The sequence below is a fragment of the Haliaeetus leucocephalus genome, unplaced genomic scaffold, assembly GCF_000737465.1.
Source record: "Haliaeetus leucocephalus isolate CR32 unplaced genomic scaffold, Haliaeetus_leucocephalus-4.0 Scaffold306, whole genome shotgun sequence".
NCBI lineage: Eukaryota > Metazoa > Chordata > Aves > Accipitriformes > Accipitridae > Haliaeetus > Haliaeetus leucocephalus.
Window position 1 is genome coordinate 4659549 of NW_010972742.1, and position 17814 is coordinate 4677362.

Here is a 17814-nt window from a genome sequence, read left to right on the forward strand (position 1 = left end):
ATGCTGAGGGGTGAGGGCAGGCGAAAGGGACAGAGCCGCGGTCATGGCGGCTGCCTCCGGACCCAACCCCTCTTCTTCACCTCACAAACCCGGAGCAGGCGCCCGGCCGGCCGCGAGGGCCGTGAGGGAAGATCTTCCCTCAGAGCCATCAGGGCGGGCTGAGGTGGAGGCAGCAGGAGGGACGGGGGGCACCCCACGGTGCTGAGGGAGACCCCGAGCTCATGGCTGGAGGGTTCATCCCCCTTACAGCCACCCCAGCTCGAAACACCCGCGTCGGGGAGGCTCCGGGAGGCTTTTCCCTCAAGTTTTTGCTTCCTTGCTGTGGGGACCCCGGTTAGGGCCACGGGTCAGTGACGGGGCCAAGGGGATTTCTGTCCAGCAGGAGCAGGGCTGGAAAATAATCACGAAGTCAGCCTGCTGCTGACCTGGCTTCATGGGCAGCAGGTTCAAAGGCAACCCAGAAGAGCTGCACCTTGGAAGGACTTCAGTCCAGAAATACATATTAATTTTGTTCTCTCATTAATGATGATGGAAATGAATGCAGTAGAGCAAGGCAAACTCTCGTATCCCAAAAAACTCTACCCAGCCATAAAATACAAGTAGCCTCACGAGGCAAACACAGCCCCTGCTCGGGCCGAAAAGAGCTTCAGGTCGACATGACGCGAGCAGCGTTCCTGGCCAGAAGCTGGCCCTAAAGATACTGTTGTAGAAGTTGCAATGAAGTTAAGTTCCTCTGCTCAGGGGATCTTTTGTAGCTCGGGAGATGTGGTCTCTTTGCACACAAGGGCAGACCATTCTCCCTTTAATTCTTCTTCCCTGTAACAAACTCGCATGGCTGTCTGTCAGGGTGACATTTTGCGATAAAAGGCCAGACTGCAGGTACGCATGCATTTATTTCTTATGGACTGTCCAGCAGTTTGCAAAAATGGCACACACACACATACACATGTGTCTGTGTACATGTATAATATACATGTGGAACAAGCACCTGGACATTTGCTGGCCTCTTGCAAGTGCACTCTAGCTTATTCACGGGTCACCAGTCATGTGCTGTCACCCTGCACATCCTTGCCCATGAAGGGAAGGTGGCTTTAGAGAGAATTTGCAGCACGTTTTCCTGGTGCAGGCAATGCCTCAGGAGGAATGGTCCCCACCTCTCCCCAGGCTACATGAACAGCATAAGGCCTGGCACCTGGATCGCTGCTCATGAGAGATGTGTCTGATCTCAAACAGTCATCAAGAGTAATGCAGAGGGAGGAAATGCATGAACAGCTTTCTGGACCATATGGGATGTTCCTACAGTTGATCTGCGCTGCTATCGAAGTTGCCAGGCACTGAGCTACCAAGAGACACACCAGCACTGCTGAAAACCATCATCTGGTTGTCAGATCCTCTCCTTTTCTGGGTATCAAAGTATTATACTCTACTCCTGCCCCTTTGGTGTCTTGTCTCATCTTTCCTGCAGCAGTTTTTTTCTGTCTAGAGACAGCAAGCCAATGCCCTCCACTTCTCTCCTTATAGCCTCTCGCACAGAGGAGCCCACCCTCCTCCCTCGCATTAGCAAACTCCCACTCACACCGACTCACAGGGCAGCTGGGGCATTAGTCTGGTGTGTTTGGTTTTTCTTTCTCCATCAGTCAGACAAGTACACACAAGCGCACACAGACACAAATACAAATAGCTCTTCTAACTTGCTTCCTGCCCATACAAACCTCGTTGTCCTCCATGTGAGAAGCTACAGGTGAGCCAGATTTCCAAAGAGTGCTTCTGATTTGGGCTGCAGCTTTTCACATTCAGCCACCCTACTCTGCAGCACCATGCTGTTTCACAGCCTATGTCAGCTGAGGAGGAAGAGGAGAGTGAACTGTCGTGTACTATATGCTGTTGATGCACAGTAACAAGCAGCACCCAAAGGCATTAATGTTGCCCTTTGGGAGATCGGGCAGTGTGGGATCCCCTCACTTTCAATGATTCATGCAGCCACCTACAACCTACACGATTAGCAGGTGACTCATGCAGGCTTGTCCAGGTCAGCATTATGCACACCTGCTGCTGTAATAAGCAGTTCTCTGAAGGTCTCTTGTGCATCTCCAAGGCAACAATCCAAGGCCAAGGGAACAGATGTGCCAATTAAAGAAAAAACTAATGCAACCTGTTGTGGAGATCAAAAGGCCAAACTAAACAAATGAAAGACAATTCTACACTCATTACCAGGTGTGTACACTGCAGCCCCCACAAATTCATGGCTTTTCCACCTGTGCCCAGCAGCGCACCAAGGCCAACTCTATGGAGCTTTGCAAGTCTCATGGCTCAGGACTGTGTTGGGGTTGGCCTTCTCTTGCCCTCACTGTTCAAAGCTGGGCACAATCTGAACAGTGAAAGGACATAGTCTGTCCCTACCACCAAAGGGAAGAGCATGGCTCCACTACATCCTGCTCCACAGGGACACCATTAGACCTTGGCATGAGGTGATGAATTCCTGTGCTGTTCTTCAAAAGATCTGCACCAGCTTTCACCTGCCTGTGTATAAACCAAAACAACTGGTGTAGGCTGAGAGCTGGTGGGATTAGACCTGCAACAGTCTGTGAGGGAGGAGTGTCAACAGCAAGAAGAGATTTGCGCAGAGACTGATGAACAGGTTTCAGTTGGATAAAGTTCAATGCACAGCTCTACACAGGATCCATTCTGGAAGGACTGCTCACCCACTCTGATTTTTGACCTGTTCCAGAGAGCTTGGCAAATTATTCCCTGGACAAGAGTGTCAAACTCTCTTGCAGCAGGAAGAGTCCTGCTTCCTCTTCCCAGGATTAATTACAGGTGAGAGCAGAAACCCTGCTGTGTGCTTCATCCCTCCACTAATGAAGAATCCTGTCAAACAGAAAATAACCATTGAAGAGGGCTTACAGCCCTAGTATAGAATTTGCATCTAAAGAAATGTCTTGTGGTCTAAGGCTTCCTAGAAAGTACAGAATTACTACTATATTCTACAGCTTCTACAAAAATTTGCTCCGATCTATCTATCATGGTCATCCCTGACCATGGCTGGCATCATGCAGCGTGATTTACAGTGGAGCAAACTGAAGGCTAAATGCTGCTGTGCCATTTTGGTATCACTTTGCTCAGCTGTAAATGGCAGCCTGCAGCGCAAGACAGGGCCTTTCTGCCATTGCAGTCATTCACAAAACTCCACAATCCCTTTGGAAAAAGCAAAGCAATCCCCATCCAGAGGCCATTCAGCACACACAAAGTACACATTTACCTTACCAGGTCAGGTCACAGTCCTTCTAGTTTTCCATCTGTCTCAGACAGCAGCCAACATCACCTGCTACAGAAGAAATACGTGGTGGACAGTTGTGGAGTAACCTGTCCACAGGAGACTGTGGTTTCTAATCCCAAGAGGTAGGAGCTGGTTTATGCCCTGAAGTGTGAAAATCCATTTCACATTCACTTCTGTCTAAATCAAGAATGCCTCGTGCCTGCACTGACTTCATTAGCTCAGATGAGAGAACTACAGGGAAATTCAAGCCCGCAACTAAGCGAACAGGGCGTTAGGACCCACAACCCAGTCAGCAAGAACATCAATAGAGTTGAGCTGTCATATGTGAGAGGTGGGAGAGAAGACATGAGTAGCTCTGGCAGTTCTCTGTAATCCCATGTACAATGCTGTGTTATACAAATATACGGAAATGCTTTGAAAGCTAGACCTCAAACAGAACAAAGGGACATTGGGTCTCAAATATAAAAGGTTTATTTTTTTCCCCTCACTCGTGGTTTAACCCCAGCCAGCAACTAAGCACCACACAGCCGCTCACTCATTTCCCCCCACCCAGTGGGATGGGGGAGAGAATCAGAAGGAAAAAGGTAAAACTTATGGGATGAGATAAGAACAGTTTAATAGAACAGAAAGGAAGAAACTAATAATGATAGTAATAACAATAACAAAATGACAATAATAATAAAAGGATTGGAATATACAAAACAAGTGATGCACAATGCAATTGCTCACCACTCACCGACTGATGCCCAGTTAGTTCCCAAGCAGCAATCTCTCCCAGGCCAACTCCCCCCAGTTTATACACTGGGCATGACGTCACATGGTATGGAGTGTTCCTTCAGCCAGTTCAGGTCAGCTGTCCTGGCTGTGTCCCCTCCCAAGTCCTTGTGCCCCTCCAGCCTTCTTGCCAGCTGGGCACAAGAAGCTGAAAAATCCTTGACTTAGTATAAACCCTACTTAGTAACAACTGAAAACATCAGTGTGTTATCAACATTCTTCTCATACTGAATCCAAAACATAGCACTGTATCAGCTACTAGGAAGACATTTAACTCTATCCCAGCCACAACCAGGACACCTTTTTATTTAAGGCCTCATATCAATAGAGATGTTTTCATAAACTTGTTAAGAAGAATAAAGAGGTGTTCTAATAACACAGGAAGCTGAAGCCTCGCACCTCTCTAAGCTGAAATAGAGCATGAAATACTGGGAATGGGAAAAGAGTATGAAAACCCAGGAGTTTTGGCCTTTACTCCAAACTGGGTTAAATGCGATCAGGGAAAGCAAAGACTGCAACGCTACGTTCACTCTTAACTCGCACTAAACTCATGGCATGGTCCCTTCTGTGCATCTGCTTTAAGTATCTTGCATCTTGCAATGCACTTATGATAGCTCTGCTTTCAGAGTCAGTTTGTAGAGTCTTAGTTTTTTTTCCCAGGATTTGTTGAATAGCTGAGCAGTTCACAGGGTATCAAATCCATCTCTGGCCTTGAGATTGCTGAACCATGTACAAAGATTCACTTTACAGGTGGGTGTGAAAAAACATGCTTTAGTTAAGATGGACCCATTCTCGCTCTCTGCCAAATCTCACCATCGAGGCAGGACAAAGCCACCAACTCCAGTTCCTTCCTACTGCAGGGGAGACTGGGTGCCCCCTGCTGTGGCCTTATCTGCTATTCCCCCCTGCCCCCAATTTCCCAGATGAGAGCAGATTCAAGCAGTTAGTTATTGCTCCTCGTAGCTGCTGCATCAGGTAGAGGCTGTTCTTTTTCTTTATTCCTTTGCAGCCCTTGGGAGTTGCAGGCTCTGTATAAAAACAAGATGCCATTGAAGCATTTCTGTTTGCCAGACTATTGTTTGTCCTTTTAAAGTCTGCAGTCCCACGCCATTCTTCGTGAGCGAATGCTGGCTGCCTGAAGGACAAACCAAAATGACTATTTAAGGCACTATAAAAGGAAATCATTTAAAACAGAGTTGATTAAAAGGAAGAAACTATTCTTCCAATGAGAAGTGAATTGCTTTCAGCTGGCTTTAGCACTGAGCTTTGCTTGCAATGAGAACCAAATACCGGCTGCCTGATACTGCAAGTGTTTTGAAGGCACTTCATCAGGCATGACTTCAGTTTTTCCTTGTGTATAACTGCAAAATGAGACTACTGCTTCTGCTCATCCTGGCTTGGTGATTTTTCCTCTGGCTGTGCTGTTCAGAAGCTAACAAGGCTGTTCTTTGGGCAGCTTTTAAAGCCCAAACTCTTTCTTACTACATTCACTTGGAAGTCCTCGCACAGCCTTGGTTGCCTAAATAGCAAGAGGTTCAAGAAAAACTCAAGCGGCACAATGCACCTTTCTCACAAAGTGACAGTTTGTGTTCTTCAAAACACTCCAAAGATTGTTGGTGACATGCTGAGTTTTCAGCACACTCAGAAAAGAGGAGAAAACAGGGAGATGGAGGTGCAAGTACTAAAGTTTTGCCAGAGGAAGACCTGTTTTTTTCAATACAACACCTTTCCCAGAACACACAGAAAAACACTGCTAGGAGCCTCTGCTTTTGTAGTTAGCACCTTTGTTTGCTCTGTCAAAGCCCCCTTTTTCAAATAGGTTAGGAAAAACCATCAAGACAAATAAGACAATCCAGTTATTTGGCATAGTGGCCTGGAAGGCATATCTCAAAACACAAGGAATATTTCTAAGAAAGGCAACGCATGCCTGTGTTTGTTAGATTAACCTGACTCATGACAATTCATAGGCAGATCACTGGATTACACAAATATGTATCAATCTTATTTCACTCCGGATCTGAAGATCAGCAATTATCCCAAACAACACTAGAGACAAAACTCTGCAGAGCTGATCCATGTATTTTAGCAACAAACCCCACTCTCTTTTGAAAATGCCATTTCATTCATTCTAGTACGTCCAGTCATGAAAACCACAGCCTGCTTTGGGGACAAACTCAGCCAGATATTTGAGGCTGGAGTTAGCCACAAGACCTGCACTGACAAAGAGGGGGAAACCTCCCCAAAATGGAAAACAAGGATAGGCAAATCCATACTGTCCACAAATTTTTTTGAAGGAGTTTTAAGGTACTTTAAAACAATTGATTTTGCAATGCCTAATATTCAGTCCAGATTTAAACTAACACATAATTTTGTTTCCTACCTTGAAACCCTTGTAATAACCACAGATGTGGCAGGAATGTAAGTTCATGGACACATTCGGGTTCACAGTTCCAACCTTCAATCACAGCCATCTGATTCCTCCGCTCCATGTGTTGTGAGACAGCTGTTGTTTCACAGTTCAAAAATATCTCGCTTCACCCCGCCAAAGGGAACCATCAGCTGCTTCCGAACGCAATGAAGCTGATGAGAATAAGTGATTCTGGTAGAACTGCAACCCCTGCTGTAAGCAAGCAGGCTCTCGCTGTCCCTGAGAAGGATGGCTTTGATCTGTGATGGGATGATCACAGCCCAGCCAGCGTGCGAATCCTGCACACGTGCAGAGACAGAAATGGTAACTGGCAATTAGCAGGGGCTGCAGGATTCGCTTCCAGAGTCCCCAAGCAAAGGCCATTGTTTGGAACATCTCCAGAGTCGCAACATTCCCCTTTTCTTGGAGAATTTATGAAATAATGCTACACTTTAGTGAGCGGTTTTTCTCATGACTGGATTTGTGCCTTCTGTCTCATGAGATCACACGAAGTCCCTTTTGAGTGCAGTCACTTCTTTAATTATTAACACAATTCCTAAATATTTCAGTGGGCGCTAACTATCTCTGCTGAAGAAAACACAGCCTCAGCCCCCAAAAATCCAGCCCTGCCGGGGAGTCAATCCTCCGGGAACATCTGCAAGGCACAGGGTGTAACTTCCCACGGGGCTTTCACTTGGCGTGGGGGCACAACGCACCGCTCCCCACGGGAATAACGGGGCACAGGGTGTAACGAGGTCCGGGACGTTGCTCTCCTCCCGGGGGCCGCTCCGGGCCGCCCCCCCCGGGCCCGGGATCCCGAGCGGCTGCGGGGACAACCTCCCGCGTCCCCACTAGAGGGAGCGACAAATCCAGCCTGGGAGCCGGCTCCAGCCCCAGTCTCCCCAGTGCCCGGGGAGCTCCGAGAGGCTGCACCCCGCGGGCAGGGGTCTGGAAGCAGCCAGCCCCATCCCCTGCATCTCTCTCCGGGAGTAAAAGGCTTGTGTTGGGGGGGGAACAGCTCAGCTTACCTGCTGTGTGGTGGTCCCACACGTACCACTGGTACTCGGAGAGGAGGCCAAGGCGTCGAGTAGACGTTCCGCCGCGTGAGAGTGGGGTTTTGCCTGGTACAGTGGGCTAAAACCCTTTACCTGCTGCAGGGCAAAGACGTAGGAGGACAGGGGGGAGAGGAGGGGATGGGAAATGGGGGCAAGAAAGCTGGAGGGGATGGGAAAAGAGGGGGAGAGCCCTGGGAGGGAAATAGGGAAGGAGAAGGGGATAAAAGAGCAAGAGAGAGAGAAGGGAATGGGCCACACTGATGAAATAAATCCATGTTGCAGAGAAGTTCCCTTTTCCATCCATGTGACCCTGTAACAGGGCACAGCAGGATGGAGACAGACACATAAAAGATGGGGAGCCGAAGTGCCCCATCTTGAGCAGAGCCAAGGTGCTGGGGCAGCCCAGAGTACAGGTGGGGAAGTCAGTGCTGTCCCCTTCCCTGGCTCCAGTCCCCTTCCAGAGCTCTGGTCCCCAACATGAGCAGGGACAAGTCTGCACGCTGGGCTCAGCGGGAGAGCGAGAGAGAAGGGCCAAGGATGGAGGAGATGAAGGAGAATAAACTATGGATAGAGCTGTCAGGGCTCTGGGAGCTTCCCCAGGACTCAGCAAAGAGCTCCATCTCTACCTGTGAGCTGCATGGCTGGAGAGGACACAGCCTTCTTGGGGGGAGATGGGAAGGTCAGAGGAGTTTGGGGCACTGCTCCTAGTGCCAGGAGATTTACAATGGTGAGAGTGAAGCCTCAACCTCCCTGTCAGGGTGTTGCAGAGTGGGTTCCCAGTAGGGATGGCTGCAGCATGTGGGGATCTGCGAGCAGAGAAGGAAGAATTGGGGCAGAAGGGAGAGAAGGGGAAGGAATCAGTGCTCCAGCTATAGCCAGGACTGACCCAGAAGGCAGCTCCCACTTTGTTATTTAAAACCTGCCCAGGGAGTGCTAATGAACCTGGCTAATGAGCACCAGCCCTGGTAAACACACCCTCACACCAAATCACCTTGCAGCTTTGCTGAGGCCCCTGGCGCCGGGGTTGTTTGTATAATGTGGCAAGGATGTGGGTGTGCTACAGCCTGTGCCCAGACAGGAGGAGACCTGGGCAGCTCTGGTCCGTGTGCCCCAGGGCTGGCAGTGACCCCAAGTGCACAGGGACCCCCAGAAAGCTGCCTGCAGCTTGTGTGCTCGCCCTGGAATAGCCCAAACCCAGATTGCATCATCGCTGCAGTTTTGCTGAATGTGTTATTCTTTCTCCCTAGGTCCCACGTGTAACTGGAGGGTCTCCAAGGGACCTGTGGCTCCTCTGCTTCACCCTCGCAATCCTGGGAAGAGTATCATGGGCGAAGGCAAAGGCTGTGACCAAAGAAGAGGTTCAGCAGTGACAGACGGAAACCTGGTGGCTGGCAGACCCCATCCTATCCAAAAGGATGGGGGGGCCAAGCACCACCAGGGTCTGCGGCAGCCTGGGGACACCCAGTGTGTCCCAGCCCGGGGAAGGGGCAGGTGGCAGTAGTGATGCTACGGTCCAGGAAGCCCAATTCAGCTGCCTTGCAGCCTGGCCCAGGGCTGATTTTAGGTACAAGAAAACAGAGGACCTGGGACAAGGGTGCGATGAACTAAGTTCAACAGCACCAGGAGCCTCTCCTGTGCTGGTGGGAGGTGCAGGAGCTTCAGGGTCCGTCCAGACCCCTCCACAAGCCTCACGCTACTTCTGCCCAGGCCCATAGGTGGGGATGGGGTGCAGGGGCCGGAGGGAAGGAGCCCCTGACCTTGCCCCGGGTGTGCATCTCGCCTCGGCGTGGACAAGAGACAGGCGATGCCAGGGCTGGCAGGCGCTGCGGTGGGAGCACAGCCAGGGGGTTATTAATAACCTGCTGAGTCAGGGGGGGCTCTTGGGTTTCAGGATCACAAGACACAGACGCCGAGCGGCTCAGATGGATCCCCCCATTCCTACATTTTACATTGACAGGGACAACTGTGAAGCTGGCTGGGGGCTGCAGCCAGAGCCGGGCGCCTTCAGGCCTCGCAGGGCAGCCCAGCCCCATCCTGGCAGTCACTGCACCCAGCGGGGATGCAGGGTGAGGACTGGAGCTGCAACGTCCCCAAAATACAAGAGCTGCCCTAAAGGATTTAAGCAAGGAGGGCTGAGGCAGAGACACCCAGCACTGATCAGCTCTGCCAGGATGTAGCGGCTATATCAGCCCCGTTCCCCATCAGCATAATCAAATCACATCGTGGGGATAAAAATGAGTACCGTCAGCTTTGCTGTCAGTCCTGCTTCCCTGCAGGGTCCTCTCTGCAATCCCCAGAAAGGCTGTGACTGGGGCTGGTGTCCTGCTGCTACCCAAAGGGATGGAGCCGGGGACGTTGTAAGATGCAAAGAGAATTGGAGGATCTGCAAACACGCACATTGCAGGTTCTAATTGCAAGAGTTTTGCAAGGGATGAAAAGCCTCAGGGGATGGGTTAGCTGTAGCTAGCACAGAACTGGATCAGACCTCCCAGAAAGCGCTTTGTCCCATCCTGGCTGCCACAGGGTCACCTGCGTTTCTTTTGAAGCACTTGGCATTGTCACACAGACAGGCTGAGGTCTGCTCTGGGATGGCAATTCCTTATGCATCGCTATGGAAAAGTAGTCGGTGATGTGGAACAGATTAACTTTCAGATGCAGCAGCCCGTGGTAGCAGTGTGCATTGCCAATGTACAGTTTCTCTAGCAACTACCATGCAAGAGCAGCTGGAGCGGCAAGAGCCATCCCCAAGTCTGAGCCCAGCCCTCAGTGGTGCTGTCAGGGCAGGGGAGGTGCAGGGACCCCTTGAACACGCGCGAGCACCCATTGCTCGCTGCTCTGTACGCTGGGATCCGGACACTCACACCTAGAGCTCTTTAGGGCCACACAACCCACTGGCGTGGGGTTGCTCCCCTGAGGTTTTGCCTGGCCCTGCTCCCCTTTTCCCCATCCTACCCCCTGGGTGCACTGGGACACAGTTGCCTATCGGGAGGGAGAGCACCACTGCTTTTGCTGGCAGCGTGCTCCAGGCTGGCACCCAGCACCGCCACCTATTTTTTTACCCAGGACAGGACCAAAATAAGTCTGTCTCACCCCTCCTCAGCAGCTGTTACGGACATCACGCTGGCCATGCAGGTTTTCCCTGGCCTCTCTGCTGTCACAGTGCTCAAACCCCGGCGTCTGCAATTGCTATTGCTGTAGCTGCCATTTGCAGTGGCTGAAATAAGTGAAGTGCTGAAGCTTTGCTCGACTTCTGTGTCCCCGGAGAGGTCTCATTTCGTTGTATCAGGCCTTCTGAGCAGCCGAGCCCCGTTCATTTCAATTAGCCCGATAGCTCTCAAATCCTATTTACCTTTATGGATGTGTTAGCATCTTACTGCTTCCCACACCAAGTCCAGATTAAAGGGTGAGCAAGAAATAGGTGCCATGCGATATCACATGCTGACCGTTAACCCTCGCTGCACCCCTTGCAAGGCCAACCCACAGCACTACATTTCCAGCAATGAGTAAACGGAGACACAGATAAAGCCGTATCGGAGGGACACTGTGAACCTCATGGAGCTGGGAGCAGCCTGCAGCATTAACCCACAGATTAGCGAGAAACCCAGTCTATGCCTTTTGGTTTTAAACAAACACTTTATGGTTTAGGTGATGCATCTTTTGGCAGATAAAAGACAGAAAAGCCTGGAAAGGCTGTAGTCCTGCAAGTCTCCTTTTTGAGTAGGTGCTCCCTCTCAGCAGGACCTGTCCTTAGGTCCATGTACCTCACTTGGATTTTAACAATCATTTACCATCGCAACACATTCCAGCACTTAAATAAGCTCCTTGAGAGGGAGAGATAAGGTATCAGCTTTCCGGTTCATCTTGCCAGTCTGTCTGCAGCAGATAAGCATGTTGGGCAGCAGGAAAAAGGTTATCTGGAAAGGAAGCTGAGCAACAGTTGCTGTTATTGCAGGAGGCTTTGAAAAAAAGTAACCCCACCAGGAATCCCACAGCCCATACAAGCCCTTCCCGGCGGGATGTGATTGATGGTTGGAGTCCAGCTGTGCCTTCCTCCCAGGGTGGGAGGCATCTTCCCGTATGGCAGAGGGGAGAGCTGTCGAGATGGTTGTGCTCTCCCAGGGAAGGTCACGATCGGAGGCAGGTGCCCAAAAACCTGTTGCTTTCCCTCTCTCGCTCAACTCTCCTGCCCGGACCCTGTTCCAAGGAGCTGCAAAAGGAGGGGTTTGGTTTAGTGTCCCTGCTGCCCCTTCAGCGCATTTTGAATGTTTTTGGGCTGAAGAGTCTGCAAGAGGGAACATCTCTGCCAAAAACTGGGGCCCTGCTGTTCTAGGTTGTGCGTGGGGTCCCTGGAAACCAGCGCCGGTCTCCCACTGATCACTGAGGAGCAAGAGTGGGAAGGAGTTTCTGACAATCCCCAGCCTTTCTTAACTCAAGTATCACCTTGCTTTTTGGGATGGGAGAGGGGAAACAAGCCATGTTGGGGGGGTTTCATTTACAACCTAGTGAAAAGTACGCCTTTCGTTTGGACGACTGCTTGTTACTTTGTCTTCCGGTCTATGGTTTGTTTGTGTGTTTACAGGTGCAGAAATTATGTATGTCATCTAAAAAAAAAAAAAAAAAAAGCAGCCATTTCCAGTCAAAATCGCAGGACCCCTTTCTGCCTTCTTGTGATCACCCAGGGACAAAAGACCCCACATGATAGCAACGCTGGCTCAGGAAATGTCCTGAATTGGGGACTGCAGAACAATAACTGGAGCAAATCCTGCCAGGAAGCACTCTGAATCCACTCAGCCACCTTCTCTCCCCTCTGGAGCTTCCAGCTCCCTCCTGTCTCCCCTCCCAAGTCATCCTCACTGCATCCCTCCACATGCTCCTCTATTCTGCTGATTCCCATTAATCTGTGTTTTATATAACCCCTGGCTTGCACCAGACACATAGGCTATGCATTACCATGCTATTAATACGCAACTTTAGGTTTAGGATTTAAAGCAAATAAAACCCCCCTCACAGCCAGGGGAAGCAAACCACGACAAACCAGCACTGGCAGCTCCAAGGTGCAAATCCCAGCAGGGAGATGGCATCAGCGCTGGGTGCATCACAGCTCCTCGCAGTGGGCCTGCACCCAGATGTCAGAGGCTGAGTCCTTAATCACGATCACATCAAGTGTGTTTAACTATTGCACAGCTCCTTGGCTGGAAGCAAACATCACCGAATGCCCAGAGCACTTCAGGCTCTGGGCAAGTGTTTTGCAAACATCCATCATTGTAGCTCTCAGCTTCTCTTCCCACTGCTCTTATTTTAATTAATCTCTGCAGGTCTGACTTTCCAGCGCCGATGGCCTTGCACAAGGCTTCTGGTCCTGGGAGAAGCAAGAAAGTCAGAGAGGGTCCCATGGGCGAGGGTGTATCGGAGGGATGGGGACTCTGCAAGGACAGGGCACTTTCTGGGGAGAGGAAGCCAGCTCCACCTGTTAGAAATTTGTTAGAAATACTTAAACTGGGAGAGATCCCTATGCAATCCCCAGGTCCCCAGACCCATCCCCATTCTCTGGAGAGGCTCAGAGTAACCACACTGTAAAGGGAAGAGCATTGGCATTTCCAATGGCCCTGCGCCTGCGACACCGGGGCCAGCAGCATTTGTCGCAGGGCTTCCCAGCTGCCGAGACGTGACCCCACTCGCCGAACGCCCTGGAGTCGCCTGGGCGCTTGAGCCAATTTGTTCCAACACCACAATTAGCGGTTCATCATGGCAAAGCTGTGAACAAAGTGGATATAATACTGCCCAGACGGAGAGGCCTCACCTGCTAAGAACCAGGGATTTTCCAGGGGAAACCCTGCCTTGGGGGAGCTGGGGAAACTGCTGGTCCCCCCCCAGGCCGTTCAGCATCTCCCCACTGCAGCGTGGTTTGGGTGCTGCTTGGGCTGCGAGAGGTTAACGGTTTTCAAGGGACTCCTGCGATTAACTTTCCTAAATCTCGAATTCTTCTCTGCCTGCTATTTTTATAAAAAGAAAAGGCGGGGGGGGGGGGGGGGGGGGGTTTTACAAGGGATTTCATTCAAATAATGAAATAAATGTGATCAGCCGAGGGACCCTTAATCCGCTTTGACTCTTGCATCCTGGGGAACGAACGCAGAGATCTTTGAGTCCCAGCAAGGCAGGGAACGAAGCAACCCCATCCCTGCCCACTTGGGGGGCAGAGCCCATGGCACCCCCTTAAATCAAGCATTGTATTCAAACATAGGCACATCAGCCAGGGACTCTTGGGTCAACACCAGAGAAAAACACCTCTTCGGTCACCTGCTCCCACCCTGCAGCCAACGTGTCCATGCCCCTGCCTGCAGCACACCATGCTGAGGCAGGAACTGGTCGCAAATCTATTTCAGATGATCAAACACACGCAAAAGGCATCGGCTGTGTTCACGCATCTTCCATGTGCAGCATCATCTGCTCTGACAGCACCCTCTGCAGTACATGCGTGCGAAAGGGAGGAACCATCCCATTTCTCTAGGCTTTGCCCAATATATTAAACTTTTAGCCTGGAAACTACATGGTTAATTATCACTTTAATACAAAAACTTAACTGAAAATCACGCAGATGATTCTTCCTAACTGGGAGAAACCTTTGAGCCCTGGAAGGGAGTGTGTGGCTGCCGGGGCCGTCCTGCATGGCTTGGTGCTGCATGAGTGGTGTCGGGGCTGTGCCGGGAGCTGGGGCTGCTGCACCGAGCTGCTGGGAGCCAGTTAAACCCATGGGTCCTTTCACCCCCATCAGAAATACCCTGAGTGAATAAAAGGAGTGCATTTGCCCAAGAAAACCCAGCACGGGGTGAACTAGAGCCACACCTGTGCTACCGCAGGGAGACCTTGTGTAACAGCCTTCCTAATTCCCCCTGAGTCCTCAAATCTGCTAACCTGCTCTCTGGGTACCAGCCAGTGCCCATGCTTCCCTCCCCATCGCCTGCTTCATCCCAGGGGGAAATGGGGCCCGAGTCACCCCTTCTTGGGGAACGGGAGAGAGGACCCCCTTGACAGGCCCACAGCAAGGAGGGCAGCACAGCCCTCATGTGGGAAGGGATTTGTCCCACCTTCATTTCAGCACAGCCCCAGCCACAAATGTACAAAACAGCTTGTTAGAATAAAACACCAGCTTAGGTTGGGGAGGGGGGAACTAAACACTCCAGCTGTGATTCCCACATATGCCCAAAGATATAAATCCAGATTTGCTACTTGCCCTGGCACCCTTTTTTTTTTAAAAAATAAATTAAAATCTCTTTTTGCTGCTAAGCATAATCAGCATTAGGGGAAGGGGAGGAGGGGCCTTTCACTGTACGCAGCAGAATCACAAATGAAATCACCGCCACTGCAGCCTGGGACTCTCCTGGCCGCATGGACGCACGCAGTGCTGATGGCAGCAGCCCCCAAACCCATGCGCTGCACTTGCCTTCTCTGGGGCATCTTCTTAATTCATCTGTTAGATTAACTGAAAGGCAGAAGGTGCCCCAGTCAGGGGGATGGAGAAGTGTCCTGGCGTGGGAAGGACCACTCCTCCCTGAGCCTCATGCTGAGCCTTGCATGCCTCAATTTGGAGGTCTGAAGGTTCGGGGAAAACATTCACATTCCTGGGCCATCCTGAAGGAGCTCAAACCATTTGGCCTTTTGCCTCCCCGCAGCCACACGGCCATGGTGGGCATGTGCACAGAGCAGCCCTGCTCTCCTGCTCCGGCTCACCCAGGACAGCTGGGGCCAAACCTCTGTGTGAGCATCAGCACGAGCTCCAGGGGAGTGGAGAATGAGGCACAAAAATTATTGGCCCCAGCCGCTGGCTTACAAGTAACACGCATATGCAAGACCCCCTGGTGTTTCTTACAGCCACCGCTAAATGTGAGATCGGTGGAGAGTGCAACCGGGCGATGCCTCCAGCACGTTACGTAGGAGCCCACGGTCCAGCAGCACTGCCAGGGCTGAGACCCAGCTCCATCCCTCTAACACCCTCCGAGGGGGCAAAAAACCCTCCTCTGGCTGCAGAGGTTTAGGGACACACACACTGCATCTACACTCCTCCTCGCAAGCAGCAACCGAGGGCTGGAAGGCAGATGGCATCTGCGCAGATCTAAAGCCCAGGGAGATCGTCCTCATGCTGCTGTGCCCTCCTTGCCTCTGAGCCAGAACACTCCGGATCTGGTCCTAGATGTCCGTGAGTGCAGCACATCCTTCCCCTGAAAGCTGGGGACAGTCCCCGCAGATCGTACCTTGTCGGTGGAAGAGCCGGGTTGTCCTGTCACCGCTCCCCACGTGCCCCCCACCCACGCGGCTGCGTCCCCAGGGGCGGCTGGGCTGGGGGTCTCCTGCCTCCGCCTTGGGAGGTAATAGGTAACCCAGCCACAGCCTGTCCTGCTCGTTGGGTGACAAGGATGGGTAGGTACCCGCCATCCCTCACTGTTGCTATAGAGACAGAAGCTGCTTTTCACGCAGCGATGCTGGTTGTTTCTGAGTGGTACCTTCGGCACGGCAGGCAGCCGGGAGAGAGGGCAGAGGGATGCCATGCCGCTTGCCTTGCCAGGAGGGCCGGGTACGGCCGAGGCAATGCTCTGCTGGGTCTCTCCTGGTGCATCTGTGCCCAGATCCGCACTCACCTTGTGGGGGCTCTCCCCAAACCCTCCTTGCAGCGAGCGAGCGAGTGCTGGGGCTCCCCTGCTCTGGGCACTGACCCACTGGGGGAGCGGAGGGGTGCAGGCTTTGGGGGTGCCCAAGTGGAAGGTCCCAGGAGAAACCCTGTTTGGGAGTGAGCCCTGTCCTGCAAGCCCAAACTCACTCCGATGAGTCACTCCAACTCACCTCTCCCTGCCCTCCTGCCTTGCTTTGCAACTACACACTGGGTTGAGACCGGCTCAGCTGATGTTACCCACCGCAGCAGCTTCTCCAGGCCACACTCTCCTGATTATAACAGCAACGACGAAGAGTAACTCCTCCAAAGCCATCCTGGATATACCAGCAGAAAACAACGCAAGTGCAAGGAGACCTGGACCCAGCAACACGGCTGTAGATGCATCCAGCCTATTTGCAAAGGTTCAATAAAACCTAGAGCTACAAAGTGAGAGCTTCCCACAAAGCAATCAGGGCAAAGTCTTTCCCTGCTCCCTGCTTCTTCAGGTACACATCTCCAGCTACACATAAGTGCATACACATGCCATCAGAGCTGCAGAAACCTGCCTCCATCCTTCCTAGGGGTGAGGATAAACTGGCAAGCGTAATAATGCCTGGAAGAAAGAGGAAGCACCATAGCTTGCTTCTTCACATAAGTCTTTGCAGGAGAAGGACACTGGCAAAGAAAAACCCTGATGGAGGCCAGGCGCAGCAGCACATCTCTGCTCCCACCCGCAGAACAAGCAGCAGCAGGGGAGTGGGGCAGCACCGATCACCCCCCTGCTGCTCTGCCTGATGCTGCACCAACCCGCCAGCCTGTGGGGATAACCGGCAAGACCCAGAGCTCTCCTCTTTCCTGAACATACTCAGTGACAGCCCTTCCCAAGGGACCCTGGCACAGCCCACCCCCAGGGAGCTCTGTGGGAGGCTCGTTTTTAAAGGACACGGTAGCCCTCCTTACCACGCTTCTGCTTCAGCCTCGGAGCCGGCAGCACTGGCTGGAGACGCGTGCCAGGGATAGATTTTTCTGTTTAGCTTCTTTTCATATTAATTATCAAAGAGCAACAAATGTTAGCAGCTTGCAGCAGTCATCATCTGAATGTCTTCTCCTTCTCTCTAGCAGCCCCTGTAGGAAGAGGCTCTCCAACATGCAGGGATAGATGAGAGCACAAGACCCAGCTGGCTGCTCCCTGGCCTTGCAAGCCAGGTGTATTTTGCTCACTTGGGATAGACAGGAGGGCAGGGATGACGGGATCCCTTCATTCTGCAGGACGCATCCAACCAGGGAAGGTGCTGAGTCTGGTAGCGTCCATCACCTGCCAAATATCAAATTCTCTTCTAAAGACAGAGAAACCACAGAGAACTGGAAGGTTTTGTGCAAAAGATTGGCTTTTCCTAGTCGTGAGGGGCGATCTGTTTCAGAGACACCATGTTGAGCATGGCCATCACCTGGGTAAAGATCAGCCAGGTTTCAAGGTGGCCTCTCGGCAATAATGAGAAGCAACAGCACCATGTCTGAACATCACACTCTCTACTCAGTAATCTCAGATCGGTTCACAGACATCAATTATCTCAGCCTTGCAATCGAGGAACGTCAGGAGTGCTCCCCTCACTTCACGTGGAGGGAGACACAGAAACAGTCAGTATTTCCCTCTGGA

The 17814-nt window shown here is 51.7% G+C and overlaps 1 protein-coding gene across 3 annotated transcripts in view; it reads right to left on the reverse strand.

The window, feature by feature from the left end:
* PRRC2B (proline-rich coiled-coil 2B) overlaps positions 1 to 10979 on the reverse strand; it is a 60797-nt gene extending 49818 nt beyond the window's left edge. For 2 of the 3 annotated variants that reach the window (XM_010570890.1, XM_010570889.1), the window contains exons 1-3: positions 10604 to 10979; positions 7487 to 7704; positions 6432 to 6631 (exon numbers count right to left, since the gene is read on the reverse strand). The gene's annotated coding sequence lies outside the window, so the exon portion shown is untranslated. Of the gene's footprint in view, positions 1 to 6431; positions 6758 to 7486; positions 7705 to 10603 lie in introns of all 3 variants that reach the window. The other variant, XM_010570888.1, reaches the window with a different exon arrangement.
* Positions 10980 to 17814: the final 6835 nt, after the last annotated feature.